This window comes from Hypanus sabinus, unplaced genomic scaffold (assembly GCF_030144855.1).
Source record: "Hypanus sabinus isolate sHypSab1 unplaced genomic scaffold, sHypSab1.hap1 scaffold_192, whole genome shotgun sequence".
NCBI classification, from domain to species: domain Eukaryota; kingdom Metazoa; phylum Chordata; class Chondrichthyes; order Myliobatiformes; family Dasyatidae; genus Hypanus; species Hypanus sabinus.
The window spans coordinates 268,574-293,351 of NW_026780014.1; the positions used below are offsets into that span (position 1 = coordinate 268,574).

Below are 24,778 nucleotides of genomic sequence, written 5' to 3' on the forward strand. Positions count from 1 at the left end.
CACCACATTCCTTTCGAAGTTAAGAGGCTCAAACCTGCTCAGAACACTCCAAGTGCTGCCTCACCAGTGCTTTATACAAATTCAATATTGAAGCGTTGCTTTTATATTCTAGTCCTCTTGAGATCAATGCGAACATAGCATTTGCCTTTCTCACCATCGAATCAACCTGAAAATTAACCTTTAGGAAATCCTGCACAACGACCCCGAAATCCCTTTGCACCTCAGTTTTCTTTTGTATTTAGAAAATAACTAACCCTTTCATTTCGTCACCCAATGTTCATGAGGATACATTTCTCAACACTGTATTCCATTTCCTTGCCCAGTTTCCTGTGTAAGTCCTTCTGTAGACATTCTAATTCCTCAGAACCGCTTGCCCCTCTACCTATCATGATTCTGTCTGTAAACTTTGCAACAAAGCCATCAATTGCATCGTCCAAATCATTAGCATATGACGTAAAAGAATCGGTCCCAACACAGAACCCTGTGGAAAATCACTGTCACTGGGACCAATCCAGAAAAGCTTATTTTTATTCCGACGCTTTGCCCCTTTCCAATCAACCACTGCTTTATCAATATTAGAATCTGTCTTGTAATACCATGTTCTCGTAGCTTGTTGAAGCGTAACAAAGACCTTTTGAAAATCCAAATACACAGCATCAACCGATTCCCCTTTGTCTATCCTGCTTGTTATTTCTTCAAAGAACTCCATCAGATTTCTCAGACAAGACTGCGGCCTATTTTCGGATGGGTCTCCAAGTACCCTGAGACCACATTCTGGGGTACCCGCCATCAAGTCCAGGTGACATATCTAATGTCAGACCTTTCAGATTCCCAAGAAACCTCTCTCTGGTTCTGGTATTTTCACACATTTGATGCCCCCTGAACTTGCAATATACTGCTAGTGACTTCCTCCATGAAGATCAGTGCAAAATACTTCTTCAGTTCATCCGCCTTTCCTTATCCCCATTTACTACCTCTCCAGTTTGCCGCGTTCTGATATCCAGTCGTGCCTCTCTTTTACACTTTATGTATCTGAAGAAACGTTTAGGAGCCTCTTTAATGTTATCGGCTCGATAACTTTTGTGTACTACCTCTGCTTTTTTAACAACTTTTGTTGCCTTTTGTTTGTTTTTACAACCTCACCAATCCTCCATCTTCCCACAAATTGCTGCTCTGCTGCCATCCCTGCCAGTGATTCTGGCCAATTCCCCTCTCCTGCCTCGGTAATTCCCTGTACACCACTGCAATGCTGGCACTTCTGTAATATCGATGCGTCTGTCTTTATCTTCTCCTTCTGCAGTTTCTATTTGAGTCCCACTAGCTGCCTGTAGGGGACAGTGAGAGAGACTTCCCAAACACGGATTGAACACTAAACCCCGGTCATGTTTACTGCTGCAAACACGGAGAAGCCCATTAACTCACAGCCTGTCACTGTGAGGGTACGAATGGCAAATTATTCTCTTTTTTGCTTCCAAAGGAACTCCAGAACCAAACATCTGAGCACAGAACATTAATACTAACGCATCACCTCATACTCCTGGGCAGCTTGAACGACGGGTCCGTTATATATGTATCAAAACTTGTGAGATAAACCCGGACACATCATCACAGGGTCCCAGCTCACCCAAGATGATCACACATCTTTCCACTGTCTCACACAGTAATCAGAATTCCCCGCAACCCGTGCCTATCTGTCCGAGGCGTCTGCTTCATCGCTGAAGGAGGAATGTCCAGTGCCGTCTGTAGAAGCAACAAGATCGGGCGAACACCAAACACTGGAAATTCCATGTTCCTGGATTCCTCATCCCAGGATGATAACGAATGGCCCAGTCCTCCCTGAGCTCTTTTCTACCGCTAATGTGCTGCACTGTCTCAGCTACTCACAGGTAAAAAAAAACACTCCTACCAACCCATGACAGAATTGTAAACTGAGGAACCGTTGTCTGGACGGGGATCGAGTTGACTTTCGTTCCGTGATTTATAAGATGGCCCCGGATACATTTCGTCATGTCTCTGGGCATATTATTGATTACTGAGTGGAATCTACACCAAAACAGTTAGCTACCACTTCTCCCGTAGTGGAACAGGAACAATATATTTCAATATTAAATGGTAAATATAGCCCTGGAAACAGAGTATAGCGATTTTTCTCTTTTTTTTTGATTCACAAATAGTGACCGATTACAAGATGTTTGTGACATTCTAAAAAAGATTTGCATAAATACAATCCCAACATTCATTAGTCATCTGTTCATTCCAGCACAGACATTATATATTCCATACAGTAAATGCTCAAAACATCCTCGAATCCACACTGGATCCTGTGGCCTCTGAATTTCTGCTAAAGGGCTGTGTAGAGTGATAAAAATCTTCAACACTCCTTGAAGCTGTGGTGGGCTATTTCCCTGGAGACTGAGGAAGAGGCCCACCAGAACTAAACGAAAAAAGGAAGTTACATTCTCAACATCACATGCTCTGAGTTCCCTTATGACCACAATGAATACTGAACACTCTGACATTCTGTAACGGTTAAACTAAAATGCCAGTTGCTGTTTTAACCCCTTCGAGGTGCAATAAATCTGCTGCCAGCTCCAGCTCTACAGGACTTCAGCAGTGCAGAAGCTGTTCCATTGTAGACACCGGCTGTCGATCCCGGTGAAGTTTGGACCCGATGTGGGGCCGGGTGAGGAAGGTAAAGTTCCCGGGATAAACCTCAATGGATGAGTGCGGTCTCGGTATCACCACCCCATCGCGCTCCCAGGACCAGGGCAAGAGGGGCTGAGCGGCGGCTCATCTCAGTCGGTATGTTGTGAAGGTCCCACAACACAGACCGACCCCGGCATGTTCTGTCCAGCAAGCGCAGAGAGGCCGCCAGATCGGGGAAGTTAACTGGGTGCATTACCTTACATCAGACGTCCACACTCGGGACCGGCCTCAGTACTCACCGATGAGAACTTGTTTTCACGCCCGGACAGTGAACCCTCCCCCGGATTCCCGACTCTGGGGGTGATGGTCGTCTCCTAATCCGGATCCTACAGACGATCCGCCGCCGACCAGCATCAACACAGAACTGAAGGGAAGTCAGGACTGTAATTTATGTCATCAGAGCTGGGGGCGGAGCCTCGGAAGCAAGGCAGATCTGCGGTAAAATGGGAGCGGGGAAAGGGCTCACGTGACTTACACATGCATGTACGTCCATGAAATTTTGGATGATTTTGCAATTTTCACCGTCAGCTGAGATTCTAAAAACAAAACTTTCTTAAGAATTTGCGAATATATCACAGGTCTTGTAGCTATGTTTAGATTGTGACGAGATCTGAAGGATTATTCTAATGTGGACTGTTCCTTTAAATGAGAGGCGGGGGGGGGGGAGCGAACAGCTTGTGTGCTAATTCAGCGGCAGGGAGACAGAATGTCTGTGAGTTGCCTTGGAAACTGAAAGGCGGAGCTATGTGATGGACAGCCTGTGTTCAGCACTTGGAGATATATACAAGGTCAGTTCACATTTTAATCAGACACACACCAGAGACACACAAGACACACCACAGGAGACACACGACTCCTGAGGCAAGGAGGACACTGGTGAGCTTTGTGTGCCCACGACAAGGGTGGGGTTTTGCTTATAGTGTGGACAGAGGGGTGACCGGCGGGGAGCTATCAGTGTGCTTAACCCTGGCCTAGGTGTATTCTGTTACCGTGGAAACGGTCCCCTTTCTGTGGCCACAAGTTGGTGACTTTAAATAGGTTTCGGAAGCAAGGAGGGCGACGTGAAGGGTCAGCATCGGCATTGGAAGACAAACCAACAATCGAACTCTCTCTCTCCAACTCTACTCAAACCAAATTCCAGAACTGAACTGATTACTTACCATCCCACGGTGAGACTGTATCACCCAATCACCTGAGCTGGGGAAGCTTATTTTGTCACCTGTATATATGCATATACTTTGCTAACCTGTTCACCTTATCTTGTTTTATATTACTTTATTCACGTAGTTACTGATAAAATAGAGTTTACAACGGAAGACTCAGAATCCAGGTGTGTCCATTTCTGCTGATTATTTAACCCGTTACGCGGTATGTAACAATTCCATCCCTCCCTGTCACATTGATCCCCTTCTCCACCCCATCTCGCGATCTGCTTCTCTAACCCGCCTTCGCGACGACCCTCCCTTCCTCTCCCGCCTACCCTCTTCTGCATGACGCCTTCCCTCCCCTTCTCCGACATGACCCTCATTGCCTCGGCGACCCTCCAATGAAATCGAATTTCCTGCCCTCTTTGGCGCCCCTTGTCCTTCCCGATCGGGACCGTGTCTGCCTGCCGGCGAGAGGTGGAGTGCCCCGGGGTGGGGGGTGGAGGTTGGACGCGGATGGGATACAGCCAGACCACTTTCCAGTATGCAGTCCTGTCTCAGGCGGTAAGGGTGCTAAAGGAGCGGGAACATCCCTAGTGTGTATATCGAGGGGCCTCGCTTGCGGAGTGTTTCGTGTCCATAGGTCCTGAGACCGAAGAAACTGTAGAAAGATGAGGGAATGTTGGAGATTTACCTCACTCCGTGATCCACGGGGGAGAGCCTGTCCGATAGGTGGGGGATCAGAAGTCAGGGCACTCGTGTGCTTGGCGGTGTTCCTGGACTCGGGGATTCCGTAGCCTGGAAGTCAAAGGAAGGCTGGAGTGAAAGCATGTGAATGCGGGTCTGGGCCGTTAGGGGGAGCTACTGGATGGAGGGATGGGGCAGGGAAGCTCGATTTGTCATTTTAACTATTTATGGAACAACACAAACTTAACACGTTTGATAAATACAGTGAAATTCGTATTTTAGTGTGCTTCACTCTGTACCAGCACCCACCTTTCGTAAACGGGGACACACACTAATCCCAGCGGCCTGTGCCAGTATCAAAGTAATGCCACCATCCCGCAATGTCTCCCAGCCTCGTGTCACTCCAAACTAACCCCACTGCCCCGTTAAGTCCCAGCTTATTCCCCATAGCCCTCTGCCAGTCCTTAAACTAATCCCGCTGCCCTGCTCTCTCTTCACACCATCGTGTCAGTTCCCAAACGAATCCCGTTACCCCGATCTCTCCTCACAAACCTATGTCAGTCCCCGAACTAAACATACTGCCCTTCTCTCTCCCCAGACCCGCGTGTCAGTCCCCAAAGGAATCACGTCACGGCGATCTCTCCCTACGAACCTATGCCAGTCCCCGAACTAACCACACTGCCGACTCCCAACAGGCCCGAAGTTTCCAAATTAATTAATTGGCTAAATGAAATTATGATGTTTTAGTCTGGAATCTCAGAGCTGAAACTGGGAACGGAAGCACCCTGGAAAATGCACAACGGAAATGAGAAGTTATTTTAGACAGCACTTGCATAGGGTTCAGGATAGATGAAGGAGCCATGTTTGACAGAGATGTGGATCATCAGGTCAAGAGAAAGAAAAAACTGACCAGGTTTAGAAAGCTAGGATCGGGCACGGCTGTAGAGTTACAAGGCAGCCAGGGACGAACTGAAGAATGGAATGAGGAGAACTAGAAACCTCTACAGAAGGCCTACAGCAGGATTAAGGAAAACCCCGCGACATTCTAGATGTGTGTGAAGAAGAGAGTGACTAGAGTGAGAGTAGGGCCGGTCGGGGATAGAGATGAAACTTACGGCTGGAGCTGGTGAAGTTGGGACAGGTCCTTAAAGAGTACTTCACTTCAATTTTCACCAGTGAGAGATCCTGGCGTTTGTGAGGAAGCGTCAAACGGGCTTATGTGTGACAACAGGACGAGGTTGGAAAAGAGGATACACAGGAACCATTGAAAAACATTCGGATAGATAAGTACTCTTGTGAGGTTGCGAGAAGCTCCAGGTTACTGTGGGAAGTGGAGGAAGAGATTGCTGCGCCCTTGGCGATTAACTTTGCCTGGTCACTGCCGCACATGCAGTATCAGGGGATTGGGAATGGAAATATTATCCCTTTGCTCAGGAAAGGGAGTAAGGATACCCTAGTAAATTATAGACCAGTGAATTCTACTTCAGCGATGGGCAAATTATTTGAGAGCATTCTTGGGAACCGAATTTACGAGGTTTGGGAGACCCAGATTTGGGAGAGTCAGAATGGTTTTGGGAGAGGCAGGTCATGCCTCACGTGCCTGGTTCAGTTCTGTGAGGATATGACAAAGCACATTGGTAAAGGTAGAGAAGTTGACCTAGTTTAAATAGATTTTAAGCAGGCATTTGATACGGTTAACAATGGTAGGACCGTTCATAGCGTCAGAAGGCTTGTCATCCAGGGAGGGTTGGCTGGTGGATTCAGGACTGACGCCCACAGAAGGCAGAGGATAATTCTGGGTGGAGCGTTTTCTCGATGGATGGTGACCAGTGGTGTCCTGCAGTGATCAGTTTGAGAACCTGGCATTTGTGTTTTTATGAATGATTTGGATGAGGAGGTGGAAGGGTGGATAATTGTATTTGTAATGATGTGGAGTTTGGTGCAATTATGGATAATACAGAAGGTCGTCACAGATTACAACAGGACAGTGACAGGACGCAGTGCAGCGCTGAGAAGTTACAGATGGAGTTCAACCCGGATGTTACGCAGTGATTCTCTTTGGGAGAGTGGATTTGAAGGCAGAGGTATTACTTGCTCGAGTCAACCGAGGGCCGCACATTAGTGCGAGTTCCACAATGGAAACAGAGTGGTGAGACTTTCTCCAATAAGCCGAGGGTCTCACATTAGTGTGAGTTCCACAATGGAAACAGAGTGATGAGACTTTCTGCAATAAGCCGAGGGTCTCACATTAGTGTGAGTTCCACAATGGAAACAGAGTGATGAGACTTTCTCCAATAAGCCGAGGGCCGCACATTAGTGCGAGTTCCACAATGGAAACAGAGTGATGAGACTTTCTCCAATAAGCCGAGGGTCTCACATTAGTGTGAGTTCCACAATGGAAACAGAGTGATGAGACTTTCTCCAATAAGCCGAGGGTCTCACATTAGTGTGAGTTCCACAATGGAAACAGAGTGATGAGACTTTCTGCAATAAGCCGAGGGTCGCACATTAGTGTGAGTTCCACAATGGAAACAGAGTGGTGAGACTCTCTCCAATAAGCCGAGGCCCGCTCATCGGTACGAGAACTACAATCGGCACGGAGCGGTTCACTGCAGGAGCAGAAGGAAGTGTGATTGACAGGTGAGCTTGAACACAGCCGCTGTTCTGCACATACGTATACTGCGGATTTTCTTATAAACAGGTTGAGTGAAAACTCGGCCTTTTTTCCTTGGAGCGACGGAGGATGAGAGGTGACCTGATAGAGGTGTGTAAGATGATCAGAGGCATTAATCGTGTGGATAGTCAGAGGCTTTTCACGGGGCTGAAATGGTTACCACAAGAGGATACAGGACTAAAGTGCTGGGGCGAACGTACCGATGAGATGTCAGGGGTAAATTTTCTACGCAGACGGTGGTGAGTGCGTGGAATCGGCTGCCAACAACGGTACTGGAGGCGGATACGATAGGGTATTTTAAGAGAGTTTTGGGTAAGTACATGGAGCTTAGAAAAATAGAGGGCTCTGACTAACCCTATTAATTTCTAAGGTAGGGACATGTTCGGCGCAACTTTATGGGCCGAAGGGCCTATGGTGTGCTGGAGGTTTTCTACGTTGCTCTGTTTGTATGAAAGACAATTCACCTGAAAGCATTTCAGGAGAAAGACAGACAAACCTCGTGGCAAATATAACATTCAAACATAAAATGGATGGCGAAATTCTGGTAGAATTGTGGCAGATTTGAGAATATCTTTAAAGTTTAATCGACTGCATCGCAGGTCACGGGTGCGGGATGGTCAAGTCGTTCACTGGAAGAGATCAGGTTCCTTCAAAACGGCCCACGTGTGTGCTGGGAAACTTTGTTCTTCAAATTGTCCACAGCCCTCGCTAAACTCCCGAGGACACTTTCCCTTTTTGATCACAGGTCTCTGGAATATCGCTCCGGATCTTTAACAGTGTTTGGAGGAATGTAAGAGCAGTGTTATTGTAATATATGTCAGCTCCATCGCTCGCACCTCCCGGAATGACTGAAACAAACGAAAGAAAAGAATGAATGAATGAATGTTCCCCTTTAATAAAGAAGTGCTTTCCGTTTCACCCGCCAGAACAAACTCCTTCCCTCAATTTCAGACGCGAATGTGTTCCGTCAAATGTTACAAAATAAATAGACGTCAAGATAAATGCCGATTTTAAAAGCAACACAGATATATAAAAAAATATCCTATTTAAATACCTGAAGCCAGGTATCATGGAAAATAACATGGAAAATTCACATCATATTTTGTTTTAAAGTAAATAGATTGCAATATCCCTTTAGGAGCCAAATTAATGACACGGGGACAGTGAGTAAAAATAGTTTAATGTAAGTGTTTGTGCAGTTGGTTGTCACTAATGTCCCTGACGTGACAGCCACCCTAATTGCCTCCGGGGAATTGCTCTCACCTCAATAAAAGTCTGCTAAACCGACCACCAGTCCATCTGAGCAGCTGAAACGCTCCGTACAACTGAAAGCTGTATCTGACGGAATATGGAATATGCGGCGATTTATTACACCGCGGCCATTTTCTATCCCACCCTTGTGGCGGTTGGTGTCCCCGGTAAGATGCCGGAGCTGGTTTCTTTATGTATGGTGCTTTCGATACTCCGCTGCGGTATCCGCACTGTTACTAAGCATAGATGCTACCGTCGGCTGAAACGTGTTTCCAGAATGGAGGATTCGGGCATCTAATGGTTTTATTTCCATTTTCCATATTTCGATCGTAGTATTTTCTTCTTTTGTCAATTAAGTTGGAGTCGATATTGTTATTTCTCCTCGCTGGGCTCTCTGAAATGATGCTGGTCTCTGCTTTTCTAGGTTCGAGTCTCTATCAGTGCAGACACTCCGACCTTAGGACAACGTGGCAGCTCATTTAAATAACGGTCCAGTATACTTCCAACATATAGGACTGTTCTTCCGTGAGTCACTAATTGAGAACTCGTGCTTTATATCTCCTTGTTGCCACTCTGTCACCGCTGCAAACAACCCCTTCAGCTATTTCCCCTCTAACAATGGAAACGGTGTTGTTTACAGGAGCGATCGACTGCTCACCGGTAGGTGAGACGTGGAACTCGGATGCCTCGCTCTAACCTGTGGGAAGGTCGCCAATCCACTGACACTCACATCCGTCATTGTCCTCCAGCCGGGGTGCAGCGACCGAGACCGCACACACTGGATTCCCGCTTTCCACTTCCAAACAGACCATACCCTGCACAACATCGGAAGAATGGGGGCATTCAGGGAATTGCTGCTGACTATATTTCTATTTTGTTTCCCAATTCCTTGCAGTAACACCGATTGTGATGCTCTCTCGTGGAAAATGCGGACTCTCCAAATGCATCACCGGTTACCTGGTTGAATGGCAACAGCGGATCTGATGGTGGTTATCGTTTTTGCTTTAGTGGAACAGACCAACAATATCTACAATTATTCTATCTATATTTCTATTTTTTTCCAAATTTCTTGTAGTGAATTTAACGGCGATTGTGATCCTATCTCGGGGAAAATGCGGACTCTCCAAATGCATCACCCGTTACCTGGTTGGAATGGCAACAGCGGATCTGATGGTGGTTATCGTGTTTGCTTTAGTGGAACAGACCAACAATATCCACATTTATTCCAGATCCCTGCTCATCACTCCTGTATGCGCTCTGACACTTGTATTTGTCCAGGTAACGTCGGACTGTTCTGTTTGGTTTACGGTCAGTTTTACCTTCGATCGCTTCATCGCAATATGTTGCCGAAAGCTGCGGGAGCGATACTGCACCGAGAGAACAGCAACGGTGGTTATCGTGACCGTGCTTATAGTGAGCTGCGGGAGATGTGCCCCGTTATACTTTGCCCTTAAACCTTACGTCATCATTGATAACACGCCGTGGCGGTGCACAGCCACATATGAATACGCTACTTCACCCGTGTGGAAAGGATATGAATTACTGGAGAGTATTTTAACACCATTGCTGCCAATCTGCTTAATCCTGGTGTTTAACGGGTTAACCATAAGACATATCGTTATGGCAAATAGAGTCCGCAGAAAGCTTCGGCACAGCAGCGACAATCAGAAAGATGCCGAGGTGGAAAAACGCAGAAAATCGATTATTTTGTTGTTTTCGATATCAGCTAATTTTATATTATTTTGGATGCCCTCTGTAGCCCGTTCTCTAAAATGGCAAACGCAAAACTATTTTTACGAGGACAGATATTTGAGTTCGCCGGTATACATTCTACAGCAATTTGGGAACATGTTCCAAATTCTCAGCATGTGTACCAATACTTGTATCTATACACTGACACAGAGGAAATTCAGAGAAGAGCTGAGGAATGGAATGAAGTATGTGTTTACATTAAACGGCCATCTGTGTAGGTAACGCCCGCCTGTAGTGGCGATTCAGCGAAGTTTTCAAATAAAGCCGCTTTACAATGTTTAGCCTTGGCAAATATGTCATAGATTCAAACAATCATATGCCTGGTCTTCCTGAAATTGCAGAATTCGCGGAAGACTGCTGACTTCATACAGTTCAAGTAGGTACCGATACGAACGTTCATTGCTGCTGGCTTTAGTGTTACTTTGGTTGAAGTATGTTCCAAACTATCACAGGCACTCGACTGTCACAAGGGTCGGGATAGCTGCAGGATTTACCGTGTTTTAGATGTTGAAAACTGTACAGGGTCGGGTAACAGTGTAAAGGGAGTGCGATGACAAATCAGGGATAGTATCGCAGATGCAGAAACGGAGGACAACGTGGAGCGTTTGTTTGTTAATCGACTGTGTGACGAACACAGAAACATGAGGGGCGCCATCATCTTATATGGAGTATTCTCTCCAGCCGCCCACCAGATTAGCAGGGAAAAAAAACGCAACGGGAACAGTAAGGAACCGATCGGGAGCGGAGCATGGACATGTGTCATGTAATTGGCACGGGTAACTGAACCTTCCGCAATATTCTTTGGCACCTCCCCAGGGTAAAAGGTTCAGTCGTGGCATAATTTCTCAGTTCTGTCCAGCAAGGTTTCATGTCACTGAGCGAGCGGATCTAAAATTAGAAAAGGAAACGGATCAAGTGACAGATCTCTCCGCGGGTCAGCGTTTCAGAACGACAGGGATAACTCCCCTACATTCACCTTGCACAGAGTTAGGACCAGGGAGCATGGGATCTATTTAATTCGGGGTCAGCGAATTATGGTGCTACCTGGCAGGAACTCGGGAACGTACAGTGGGAAATGATGCACTCAGGCAAATGCGCAACAGTCTGGCTATGGAGAGACAACGTGGCTCTTTGAGAGGTATGCTGTCCAATATGAGCCAGATTGAATTATTTGTAAAAGTGAAAATTAAGCAAACAGAACAATCTGAACAGTCAATGGAGATGTATTAATTCCGAGAGACGGAGGCATGGGATCTCGGTAATCCTGTGTTGATTCAGAATTGGTTTCCTAACAAAACGCAGACAATCGAGCAGATAGAGGGAATACTGGCTGGAAGACAGCGGGCAATCGCGTCCCGCTAGGTGGGTGGAAATTTCGGTATATTGTACGAATTTTGGACTCTGCAGTTGCAGTGTTCCGAGAAGTGGGACTGACGGAAGTAATCAATTTAATCTGACCACACAGCAGCAGCTGGATAATTTACAGGATTAGGGCTGATGACATAAGCAAATCGCTGAGCTATTGACTGCGCCCCCACGTTATCTCAGCAGACCTGTCAGTTACATATTACAGGGCAGACGCTCCAATGAACACAAAACAATCTTTCACAATGGTGACCTACAACTTAAAACCAGCATTTAAAAGTGTTCAGAGCAGCTTCTTGTGCTCATTAAAATATCCAGCTTTCCAGAATGACAATTCAAGTACGCACCGATTTATCCCAATACTTCAAAATCCTGGTTTTATCGAATCGGGTGTAGATTCGCTCAAAACTCGATCCATTTAACCCCGAATTCACATGGCCAGTGTGAAATCCGTGTCTCCCTCTGAAATTAATAATAAATTAAATATACAAAACGACACAAACTAAAAACAAAACGGGCAAAACAAACACCCGTTTGTTTTGAGACCACTGCACAGAAACAGGATCTTCAGCCCGTCAGGCCAGTGCGGAATTATTTACACTGCCTACTCCCATCGAACTGTACCCGGACATGTCCATCCATCTCCCTTTCACCCATGTACTTATCCAATCACCTCTTAACCGTTGACATCGGAATCAAAATCACCGTTTGCGTTGGTAGCACGGTCTACACTCTGACCACCCTCTTGGTGAAGAAGTTTCCCCTCATGTTTCCCTTAAAAATTTCACATTTCACCCTTCACTCATGATCTTCAGTTGTATTCTCGCCCAACATCAGTGGAGAAAGCCCGCTTGCATTTATAGTCTCTATACGCCTCATAATGTTGTATACCTCTATCAAATCTCCTCTCAGTCTTCTACTCGCTCGGGAATGAAGTGCTAACATATGCAATCTTTCCTTTCAATTCAATATAACCAGTCCTTGTAATAAAAGTGTTATATTTTTCTATATTCTTTCAAACTTATTTACATCATTCCTGCAGGTAGTTGAGCCCAACCACACACAATAGTCCAAATTGGGCATCATTAAAGTTTTAAACAGCATCAACATAACATCCACACTCCTGTACTCAGTACTTTGGTGTATGAAGTTAAATGTGAGAAAAGCTTATTTTTATGACCCTGTCTAACTGCGCGGCAGCTGTCCTTGAATATGGACATGTATTCCCAAATTCGGTTGTTCTATCGTACTCCTCAGTGCCCTATTTCTCATTGTGTCAGACAAACCCTGGCTGGTCCTCTCAAGGTGTGAACATCCAAGATTTGTCTGGGCTAAATCTTATTGGCCATCTTACAGCCCATCTCTCCAGCTGGTCCAGATCCCGCCTGATGCTCCGGTAGTCTTCCTCGCTGTGGACTACACCCAGAGAGTTGGTGTCATCGGCAAATTTGGTGATCTACTTAATGACATTTTTATCGAGATCGTTGCAATAGATTACAAATAACAACGTACACAGCAACGATCCCTGCGGCACTCCTCTCGTCACAGGTCCCCAGTCAGAGTGGCAACCGTTTATTACCACACTCTAGTTTCCCCAACGTACCCAATGGCGAATCCAATTTACTACCTCATCGTGAAAGCCAAGCGACTGAACCTTCTCGAGCATCCTCCACTACGGAACCTTGAGAAATTCCTGGCTGAAGTCCCTGTTAGATGGCATCCACTGTCTTGCCTTCCACACCATTCCTGTTAACTACCTCGTAAAACACTGTGAGATTGGTTAGACACGACCTACTACACACTGGCCCATACTGACTATTCCTAATGTTCCTGTTTGTCCAGATACTTCCCTTCATACCCCATGACCAGCGTAGTCTGAACACCGAGGACAATTCCTCATTACATAATACTTGGAGAGTCCATTCCGAGCAAAGCTATCGAGATCATCCAGCGGTCGGGACTGATATTTATGGCCTATTGTTTTTTAAATTATCCTGCACTTTATTATCCGACGCATTGAGAGCAGTTTGGACATGTCTTAGCTTTAAATAATTAATCGACTTACTTTACTAAAACACAGAACATAGAAAATTACAGCACAATGAACAAGGTTCTGATAGGCTTTCAACTAATGTAAGTTCGATCTAACACAACCCCGCTGCATCTGAGTCAGAATCAAAGGGTTCTAAGGTACATTTAAAGAATTAGAACCAGATTTAATATCACAGACATACGTGGCGAAATTGTTCACTTTACGGTAGCAGTACAATGAAATACAGGATAAATAAATATAGAGAAAACAAAACTGACATACAAGTGGCAGGGGGAAAAAACTGTTCCTGAATCGCTGAGCCTGAGCTTTCAGGCTTTTGTATCTCCTTCCCGATGGTAACACTGTGTAGAGGGCACGTCCTGTTAGTGGGCAATGTTAATGATGGACGCCACTTTGACAAGGATCATCCCTTGAAACAATGATCAATGAGATACAGGGAATCTGTATTTACCAACAAGTATCTTTTATTATTTCTACTAAAAACACGCAGATTTACACACTAACTTCCTGTGTGCACCCTGCTGGAAAACCTGACACTCCATAAACAGTCAGTGAAGGGAAAAGCTATGACCCGTGAAAAGAGTCTACGCTGGCAAGACATTCCATAGAAACATAGAAAACATAGAAAATCTACAGAACAATATAGGGCCATCGGCCCACAAAGTTGTGCCGAACATGTCCCTACCTTAGCAATGACTAGGCTTACCTATAGCCCTCTATTTTTCTAACTTCCATGTACCTATCCAAAAGTCTCTTAAAAAGACCCAATCGTATCCGCCTCCACCACTGTTGCTGGCAGCTTATTCCACGCACTCACCACTCTATGAGTAAAACGAAACTTACCCCTGACATCTCCTCTGTGCCGACTCCCCAGAATCTTGAACCTGTGTCCTCTTGTGGCAACCATTTCAGCCTTGGGAAAAGAAGATTCTTAATATCCACACGACCAATGGCTCTCATCATCTTCTGATCCTCATGTTCCCGATCTCCACGTGTCCGTGTGCTCCTACTTTTCGGCAATGGTTGGTCTCTGGCCGCTGGAGAGTTATCACCCCTGCATGTCTGAAGCTCCGGAATCTTATATCGTTCCTCATCAATTGAACCATTGGATCCCCAAACCATTGGCTCAAGGTCACCTGACCTACCTGGGTCACTTGGTTACTGATCATTGTACAGAGCTACAACCGACATATTTTACGTGGCTCTGCCCACCACAGTCTTGTGTATTCGTATCTTTGCAACCTGACTGGTCTGAACCAGTTAAATGGGGCAACCCAGACAGAGTCGAACGAGACTACAGATTGCTTTTTTGATATGTCTGGCATTTTACACAACAAGTAGCTGCTCCTCTGAGCATTGTCTCAGGTTTATTGCTCTGATTAGATTGTCCCAGAGTCAAGAATCAGTTCAGAGTCCACGCCCTTCACATAACAAATGGCGATTTGTTTGAGAATGGTCTCAGGTTTAGGTTTAGCAGATCATTACCTGAAGCTTCCTGTGTCCACATTTAGTTCCTCTCATTCAATTATTGTAGTGAACGAATCAGTTCGTAGTCCACAAAATGGGGGGAAACAGAGAGAACTGGTTTGTCTGCTTCCCCTGTCCTTGATCAGACTGTAGTTTCTACTGGCCAACAGTGTTTAATGAGCCATTCAATCTGACACGACGGTATCTTTCTCGGGTCTGCTGTCGTCTAAATGCACCAGGGTGGATGATGGAGGTTTTGCAGAGATGCCGAGTGCTGTCGGGTTCGTGGGGGTTTACAGAAATGTAGTGTGATGTAGGAGTTGGAACGGATTTGTTACGTGCCCCGTAACGGGTTAAAAGAACCAGCAGAAATGGAACACACCTGGAGTCTGGTATTGTTACAAACAAAACACGATTTATTAGCAGCTACGTAATATAGTATTATAAAACCAGATAAGTCAAACTTGTTAGCAGGGTTTATGCATGTATAAATGAGTAAATATAAAACCACAAACTCTTTCAAGTAAATGATGCAGTCTTATGATGGTCTCGGATGACGTCAGTTAAGTTCTTGAAATTAAATTAAGTAGAATTGAGGGAGAGAGAGAGAGAGCGAGAGAGAGAGAGACAGAGAGAGAGAGAGAGAGAGAGAGAAAGAAAGAGAGAGCGAGAGAGAGAGAGAGAGAGAGAGAGAGAGAGAGAGGGAGAGCGAGAGAGAGAGAGAGAGAGAGAGAGCGAGAGAGAGAGAGAGAGAGAGAGAGAGAGAGAGAGAGAGAGAGAGAGAGAGAGAGCGGTGATTTGTTTTCCAGGTAAGCCGATGTTATCGATCTTTCCGTTGTGCTCCGAAGACCTGTTGAAGTTATCGACTGTGAGCACACAAAAGTATACCTTTACACCTGGTAAAGCTATCAACACAGTCAAGGGTTAAACACATCGATAGCATTCCACCGGTCCCCTCTTTTCCACACTCGAGCAAAACCCACTCTTTCGTGGGAACAAAGCTCATCCAGTGTCTATTTCTTCTGTATTTCCGTCCGTGTCTTCCGTGTGTCTGTGTGTCTGTCTGAAAAGCCAGCTGACCTTGTATATATAACTCAAACGTGCTGAACGCCAGCTGTACATTATAGAGCTGCGCCCTTCCGTAACCATGGAGACTCACGAGCTGTTCTCTGCTCTCTCTCTCTCTCTCTCTCTCTCTCTCTCTCTCTCTCTCTCTCTCTCTCTCTCTCTCTCTCTCTCTCTCTCTCTCTCTCTCTCTCTGTTTCAGTGTACACCCACTCTCTCTCTTTTTAAAGGCACATTCCATATTGAATAATGCTTAGGATCTCGTCAAATGTCTCTCTTTTTGGGAAAAAAATCTTTGATCAAGGAGCAAAATTTTTGTCTGACCGTAGATTACAAAATATAAAGCAATACAAATCTGATTTACATGCAGCAGACTGGAGAACATATAAAAAATGTCAGTTTCTATTTCATTCTTAAACATATAATCCGGACAATTGTCTTTATCTTTCACATACATTGTTATAAAACCAAATCCTGTTACCATCAAAATGGCGTTTGATCACCCATTTTCTCTTTTCCACTTCACCACAGAACAATTAACCATCACGTGGTCAGATCCAACAGGGGTTTCAAGGACGGCCTGAACTTTATCTTGCACAGGTGCTAACTCCTCACTCATGTTTTCTAAACCAAGCCCATTCGCTTAACTTCCAAACAACTCCTTTATTTCAAACAAGTTATTAATTCTGTCTCCAAGATCTTTAGTTCTGTATGTTTCCATAAGAACATCTGCCGATGGCCTCTCTTGGACAAATCAGCACTTCGCTCTGTTTTGAAAAGTCTCCGAACCCAGACTCTCTAATTCACAAACTTGAACAAAATTACCAAGTAGTTCATCTTTAAATTCCAAATTATAGTTAAACAAATCAACGTGCACTGTCTCAGCATCTGAGAGAGCTGTTTCTGTCAGCAAGGTCAAAGGTCTTGGAACCAATCCAGACTTCACAGGTACTTTATTCAAAAGTCCAGAGACAGCACCCTTCTCAATATGTTCAATAACATTCACCTCCCCAGTTTTCATCTCATCGCCAACTTTTAGCACACTGTCTAACTCAAGTGATTGAGAATCCTCCGTTTCCGCAAGGTTGACCCGTTATTCACTGAACCAAGTCCATCTGACACAAAAGGATTGCATTCCTTTTCAACCGAGTCAGACAACTCAGACCGTAACTGAGTTCCAACACAAGGCTCAGTATCCTGTGAATTCACAGGTGCTTCAACAACCTGAACACAGGCAATCGAGCCGGCTGCCTCCTCTACGCTTTCATTACTAGTCCCAATTTCAACTTCCAGTTCACCATGATTATTCCAGCTACTCTTTTGGAAGCTCTTATTGAAGGGAAACTTAACCTCACAGGTTAAAGCAAACTCGTCTACTGACTTAGCAGACCCTGAAAGCGTCTCAGCCACTTTCTCATACTCCCACTTTAATTTTTCTAACCGAAGCTGAACCTCAGTCTCAGTAGGTTTATTTTCAACAAAATTTCCCACTCATCCTCTTCAAACGTTCCCTTGGATATATAATACTTCGCTATTAACGCCTGTATTATCAGCTTCCTCATTCTAGTGCTCGCCTTAGGTTTTTATGAGTAATTCGCAACAGCGCATCCCTCAAACATCAACTAATGATTCAGGGGGTGGTTCCAACGTAACAAAATGAAACCCGTATTGTGTCAGTGTGTTTTGCTAATAATGTTCGTGCAACATTACGCTGAGTGAACCTGAGTACCTGACTGCAGACCGTAGTCCCTACACTGTATTCCATCTGCCATTTCATTGTCTGTTCTTCAAACCTGTCTGAGTCCTTCTACAGACACCCACTTTGCTCTAAGCTGCCTATCCGGAACTACCTTCGTAGCAACTACAAAGTCGGTCACCAAGCCACCAACCCTGTCATCCAGATCGTTGGTTTTAACATGAACATAAATAATCTCATTACCGACTCCAGAGAAACGCCATTGGTTACCGGTAGCAAACGGAATAGGCCCGCATCTAACTCTTTGCCTCATGCCGGTAAACCAATCTTCGATCTGTGCCAGTATCTTTCCTGTAGTACCGTGAGTTGTGATCTTGTTTGGCAGCATCATGTCCAGCAAGTCGTTGAAACCATCTGAAAATCCAAGAGATAATCATCCACCCCATCCCCTTTTGCCTATTCTGCTTGCAATTTTCTCAAAAAGAATTCCAAGAGACTTCTCAGGCAATACACACCCTGAAGAAAACCGTGCTGAATTTGGCTTACTTTAGCATGCGCTGAGTACCCCGAAAAATCATCCTTAGTGGAATCTAACCATTGAGGTCAGACTAACTGTTCTATAATATCCTTTCTTCTGCCTCCCTTCCTTCTTAAAGTGTGGGGTGACTTTGCAACTTCCTAGCTCGTCAGAAACCTTCCAAAATCGAGACAATCTTGAAAGATCATTACTCATTCCGGGTTTCTCCAGTTTCTGTTGAGGCAACTGATACTTCTTTGGCCTGCTTCATAAGTTGCTTCACGATTCAGCCTCTGGCTGCCGGATTGTTCCTGTCCAAACCCCTTGTCTGTATCCCTTCCCTTCACCTTCCTTCTGGAGCCTAGCCTAGCCTAACATAGCTTTGCCTCGCCTTGCTTCTATTTGCACCCTTTCCTCGCTCTGCCTTGCCTCTGCCTGGTGCATTTCCTCGCCTCGCCTTGCCTCTGCCTGGTGCCTTTCCTCGCCTCGCCTTGCCTCTGCCTGGAGCCTTGCCTCGCCTTGCCTGTGTCTGGACCTCGCCCTCACTGGAACCTCATCTGTCTGTGTCCACGACTTCGATAGGTAGGTCCGGCCGTTTTGCCGCCGCCTAGCATTGGGAACTGTGTCGTCGTGCGATGAGTCCCGGCCCTATGTCCTGTACCCAAGGAGGGGTCCCGGCTAGCTATTCCATGTTCCTGTCACTCCCTCGACCCAGGTTCTGTGTTCTTCGCTCCTGTTCTTCCCCGATGAAGTCTCTGCGTTCCTGCCTCTCCCTCGACCAAGTCAAGGCTTCGGGGTCTCGTCCAGTCCCAATCACGTCCAAGATCCTTGTCCTGTCCAAGCCACGGCTTTGTGTTCTCGTCTTGTCCATGTTCATCGCCCATTCCAGGAGTTCCTTGCCCATCCCGGTGCTGGGGTTCCCTCGTCCTGTGCTGGGGTTCGCCTGCCAGTTCATGAGTCTCACGTCCCGTCCTGTAACCTCTTCATGTCCTCGCCTGGTTCTGGGGTCCGAGCCCGAGTCAACACTCAGGTTCTGGGTCCTTGTCCAGTCTCTCGCTCGGAGTCCAAGGCCAGGCTCCTAGTCCTCGGTTCGATGTCCAGGTTCCCTATCCTAGTCAGGACCTAGCCCATGCCCGGAATCCTTGTCTCGTCTGGGGTCTGTGTCATGTGCAGCGTCCTTTCTTCCTTCCTTCCCCTGCTTCCTCCTCGCGCCCAGTCCTGTTCCTGGTAGTTCAGTGTCTGTGTCTTGCTTTTGGGGCCACTCCCAGCCCCTCCCCCCACACATATGACACAGCAAGAGGATCAGGAGTTAAAAAAGGTACAAAGTGCCGAGGAATCTGAAGAGTTTGGATAATATCGAGTGATGCAGGCACGGAATCGGATTGTAATTAATAATGGTAAATCTGTGGTGCCTAAATGGGAAAGAAATCAAGTGATGTATTGTCACCATGGCAACTGTGGGCATCAAGGTTCAGATAGATCTATGGAATAGTTGAAGAATCTGTGTTGGTGGCCGAAATTGCGAGGAGATGTACAACATTATAGTAAGAGTTGTTTGGTTTGTGCCCGCTGAGAACCCCGATAAATCGGCTAGAGAAGCAAAATGACTAAACGGCCCATGGGTCCCGGTCTTACCCTATGTTCTGACAATAACCCTCAGCACAGAAGCATCCTCTCCCGCAATTATACGTTTTCTGTTGACGATCGGGAGAAAAAATGAAAGGGTTAGATTTATCGAAGACCAAGTATGATACATTGGAATGAACAATGGCAAACAGCAAATAATTGACTCTTTTATGGAGGCTCATTATGATGCCGCCCATAACACGTGACGGAAGAAACGGCAGAGCGGTGCTTGTTTAGAGGTGCGAGCAAAACCGCGGGCGGTTAAAATATGACAGAAGGTTAAGATGTCACTATATCAGCCGAGCCCCATTACCCCTTCCAGATTAGTCGGGACAGAGTAAGTCCATCAGTATATCGAATTCAGACCGCTCCACATAAGTTAGGTTGGTATCATATGAACCAACTCAAACACCTTGGAGACAGTCAATGTCCTCTCGTAACTGAGTTCCAGAAAACATATTGTCAATGGGATGCTCTGCTCCGAGATGAGAATATCCTCTTGCATTTACGTTTCAGGCAATCGACGGTGATGTGGATGATGGAGCGGTTGCCCCCTCAGTAAGTTGGGCGACTACTTCCATTTTGTACCCAGAGGATCGAGACAGTTCACATCTCTGCATTCGCCCGAGCCAAAGCGGAGACACTGGAAAAGAGAAACAGATGGGAACGTGTTTGTTGCGTGGACCTTTGGAAATAAAGTGGGTGATAATTTATCTGATATGAATGGATTTTAACAAGGCGTTAAATTTATCCATCGTAGGACCATTCATAATGTCAGAAGATTTGGTATCCAGGGAAAGTTCGCTGATGGATTCTGACCTGACGCCTACAGAAGACAGAGGATAGTTGTCGATGGATTTCTCTCTGGATTTCGGTGACAGGTGTCCTACAGAGATCTGTACTGAGACCGCTGGCTTTTCGTGTTTTTATGATCGATTTAGATGAGGAAGTGGTAGGGTCGTTTATTGTGTTTTCAGTGATGTGGAGGTTGGTGGAATTATGGATGGTATAGGAGGTTGTCACAGATTACACCAGGACAGTGACAGGAAGCAGAGCAGCGCTGAGCGGTTACAAATGGAGTTAAACCCGGAAAGGTACGAAGCGATTCACTTTGGAAAGATGGATTTGAAGGCAGTAGTGATATTTTCTAGTGTCAACCCAGGGCCGCACATTAGTGTGAGTTCCACAATGGAAACAGAGTGATGAGACTCTCTCCAATAAGCCGAGGCCCGCTCATCGGTACGTACCAGAATCGGCACGGAGCGGTGCACTGCAGGAGCAGAATGAAGTGTGATTAACAGCTGAGCTTGAACATATCCAGTGTTCTGTATATTCATATAGTGACGCTCGAAAGGTAATATATCTGACAGTAAATCAGGAGGAAAAAAAGACAACTTAATCACAAATAATAGCACAGCCTGGAAACCTGCAGATTGTTCACAGATTTCACTTGCTACTTTTGTTCAAAGAGAGAATGGATGGAGAAATAGTGGTAGCATTGTGGCAGGTTGGAGAATAACTTTAAAGTTAAACAGACTACATCGTACGTAACGGATATGAAGTAGTCACGTCATTCACTGGCAGAGGTCAGATTCCTGCCAAACGGCCCGTGTCTGCGCTGGAAAACATTGTTCTTCAAACTGTCCACAGCCCTCGCTAATCTCCAGAGGACACGATCCCTTTTTGATCACACGCCTCTGGAATATCGCTGTGGATCTTTTACAGTGTTTAGAGCAATATGTGCAGTGTATTTTATTTTAACACATGTCAGCTGTCACTGTGATTTCCATTACTCAAACCCCCGGAATGACTGTAACAAACGAACGAAAAGATGAATGAATGTTCCCCGTTAATAAAGAGGGTTTCTCCATTTCACCCGCCAGCTGCTTCCGACAACTTCAGAAGCGAATGTGCGTGGTCAAAAATTACAAGGTAAATTGACTTCAAGATGAATGCCTGTTTAAAGCAACTCAGATACAAAAAGTATCATATTTGAATAGCTGAAGCCAGGTATCATGGAAAATAACATGAAAAATCCACATCTGTGTTCTTCTAATGTAAATGGATTGTAATATCCCCTGAGGAATCAAACTTGTGACACGGCAGCAGTGAGTAAAAATAGTTTAACGTAAGTGTTCGTGCATTTGATTCTCACTAATGTCCCTGACGTGATAGCCAAGCTAATTGCCTCAGTGGAATTGCTCTCTCCTCAATAAAAGTCTGCTAAACCGATCACCAGTCCATCTGAGCAGCTGAAACGTTCCGTACAATTGAATGCAGCTTCTGACGGAATATGGGATATCCGGCGATTTACTACATCGCGGCCATTTTCTATCCCACCCTTGTAGCAGTTGGTGTCCCCGGTAAGATGCCGGAGCTGGTCACTTTATGTATGGTGCCGTCGTTACTCTGCTGCGTTATCCGCACTGTTACTAAGCACAGATGCTACCGTCGGCTGAAACGTTTCTGGAATGGAGGATTCAGGCATCCAGTGCTTTTATTTTCATTTTCCAGATTTCGTTCCTTTCTTTTGTCAATTAAGTTGGTGCCAATATTGAAATTGTTTCATAATTTCACCTCGCTCGGCTTTCTGAAGTGATGTTGGTCTCTGATTTTCCAGGTCCAAGTCTCTATCAGTGCAGACACTTCGACCTTATAAGGCAGCTTATTTAAATGATGGTCCCGTCTATTTTCGACACGTGGGTCTGTCCTTCTGTAAGTCATTAAATGAGAACGCGTACTTTGCATCTCCTCGATGCCGCTTTGTCACCGCTACAAACAATCCCGTCAGCTCTTTCACCTCTACTAATGGAAACGGTGTTGTTTACAGGAACGATAGACTGCTCACCGGTACGTGAGTCGTGGAACTCGGATGCCTCGCTTTAAACTGTGGGAAGGTCGCCAATCCACTGACACTCACATCCGTCATTGTCCTCCAGCCGGAGTGCAGCGACCGAGACTGCACACACTGGATTCCCGCTTTCCACTTTCAAACAGACCATACCCTGCATAGCATGGTAGAATGGGGGCATTCAGGGAGCTGACAATATTTCTATTTTGTTTCCAAATTTCTTGCAGTTAATTTAACGGCGATTGTGATCCTTTCTCGGGGAAAATGCGGACTCTCCAATTGCATCACCCGTTACCTGGTTGGAATGGCGACAGCGGATCTGATGGTGGTTATCATTGTTGCTTTAGTGGAACAGACCAACAATATCTACATTTATTCCAGATCCCTGCTCATCACTCCTGTGTGCGCTCTGACACTTGTATTCAGGATGGTAGCGACGGACTGTTCTGTTTGGTTCACGGTCAGTTTTACCTTCGATCGCTTCATCGCAATATGTTGCCGAAAGCTGCGGGAGCGATACTGCAGCGAGAGAACAGCAACAGTGGTTATCGTGACCGTGGTTATAGTGAGCTGCGGGAGATGTGTCCCGTGTTACTTTGCCCTTGAACCTTACGTTATCATTAACAACATGCCGTGGCGGTGCACAGCCACATACGAATACGTTACTTCACCCGTGGAAAGGATACGAAATACTGGACAGTATTTTAAAACCATTGCTACCAATCGGTTTAATCCTGATGTTTAACGGGTTAACCGTAAGACATATCATTGTGGCAAATAGAGTCCGCAGAAGGCTTCTGCACAGCAGCGACAATCAGAAAGATGCCGAGGTGGAAAAACGCAGAAAATCGATGATTTTGTTGTTTTCTATATCAGCTAATTTCATATTATTTTGGACGCCCTATGTAGCCCATTCCCTGAAATGGCAATTGGAAAACTATTTTTACGTGAACAGATATTTGACTTCCCCGGTTGCAAGTACTCAGCATGTGCACCAATACTTGTATCTATACACTGACACAGAGGAAATTCAGAGAAGAGCTGAGGAATGGGGTGAAGTATGTTTTTACATTAAATGGCCATCTGTGTAGATAACGCCCATGTCCAATTACAATTCAGCGGAGTTTTCAAATAAAGTCGTTTTACAATGAACCGGTTTGGCAAATAAGTCGCAAATTCAAACAATCATATGCCTGGTCATCCGGAAATTGCAGATTTTGAGGAAGATTGCTGACTTCATACAGGTCAAGCAGGTAGCAATACAAACGCTCAATGCGGCTGGCGTGATTGTTACATTGGTTGAAGTATGTTCCAAACTATCACAGACACTCGACTGTGACAAGGGCAGGAATGGTTTCAGGACCTTCCTTGTTTTAGATGTTTCAAAATGGACATGGCCGGGTAACAGAGTGTAAAGGGAGTGCGATGGCTAACCAGTGGTAGTATCACAGCTGCAGAAAGGCAGGACAACGTGGAGCGTTCGTTTGTTAATAGATGGCGAGACTAACACACCACCCCATTTGGAGTATTCTGTACAGCCTCCAACCAGATTAACAGAAAAAAATCTGCAACGAGAACACTGAGGAACTATTGGGAGCGGAACGTGGACATATGCCATGTTATTGGAACGTAAAATTAAAACCTACCTAATATTCGTCGGCATATTCCCAGCGTAGAAGTTTCAGGTGTGGCATAATTTCTCAGTTGTGTCCAGAAAAGATTCATGTCACTCTAAGAAGTAAGGTGGACTAGCGAACGGTTGATACCGGATCTAATATTAAGAAAGGAAACGGGTCAGGTGACAGATCCCTCCGTGAGTCAGCATTTCAGAAGATAGGGAGAACTCCCCTACATTTAGCTTGCACCTGTGTAGGACCAGGAGCAGGGAAGTATTTAATTGGGGGTCTGCGAATTATTGCGCTA

The 24,778-nt window shown here is 45.5% G+C and overlaps 2 protein-coding genes across 2 annotated transcripts in view; both read right to left on the reverse strand.

Moving 5' to 3' along the window:
• LOC132387494 (NACHT, LRR and PYD domains-containing protein 3-like) overlaps nt 1-3,058 on the reverse strand; it is a 64,327-nt gene extending 61,269 nt beyond the window's left edge. Inside the window, exon 1 of the mRNA XM_059959864.1 lies at nt 2,946-3,058. The gene's annotated coding sequence lies outside the window, so the exon portion shown is untranslated. The remainder of the gene's footprint in view (nt 1-2,945) is intronic.
• LOC132387495 (gastrula zinc finger protein XlCGF26.1-like) overlaps nt 1-24,778 on the reverse strand; it is a 277,285-nt gene that overhangs the window by 217,439 nt on the left and 35,068 nt on the right. The window lies entirely within an intron of this gene.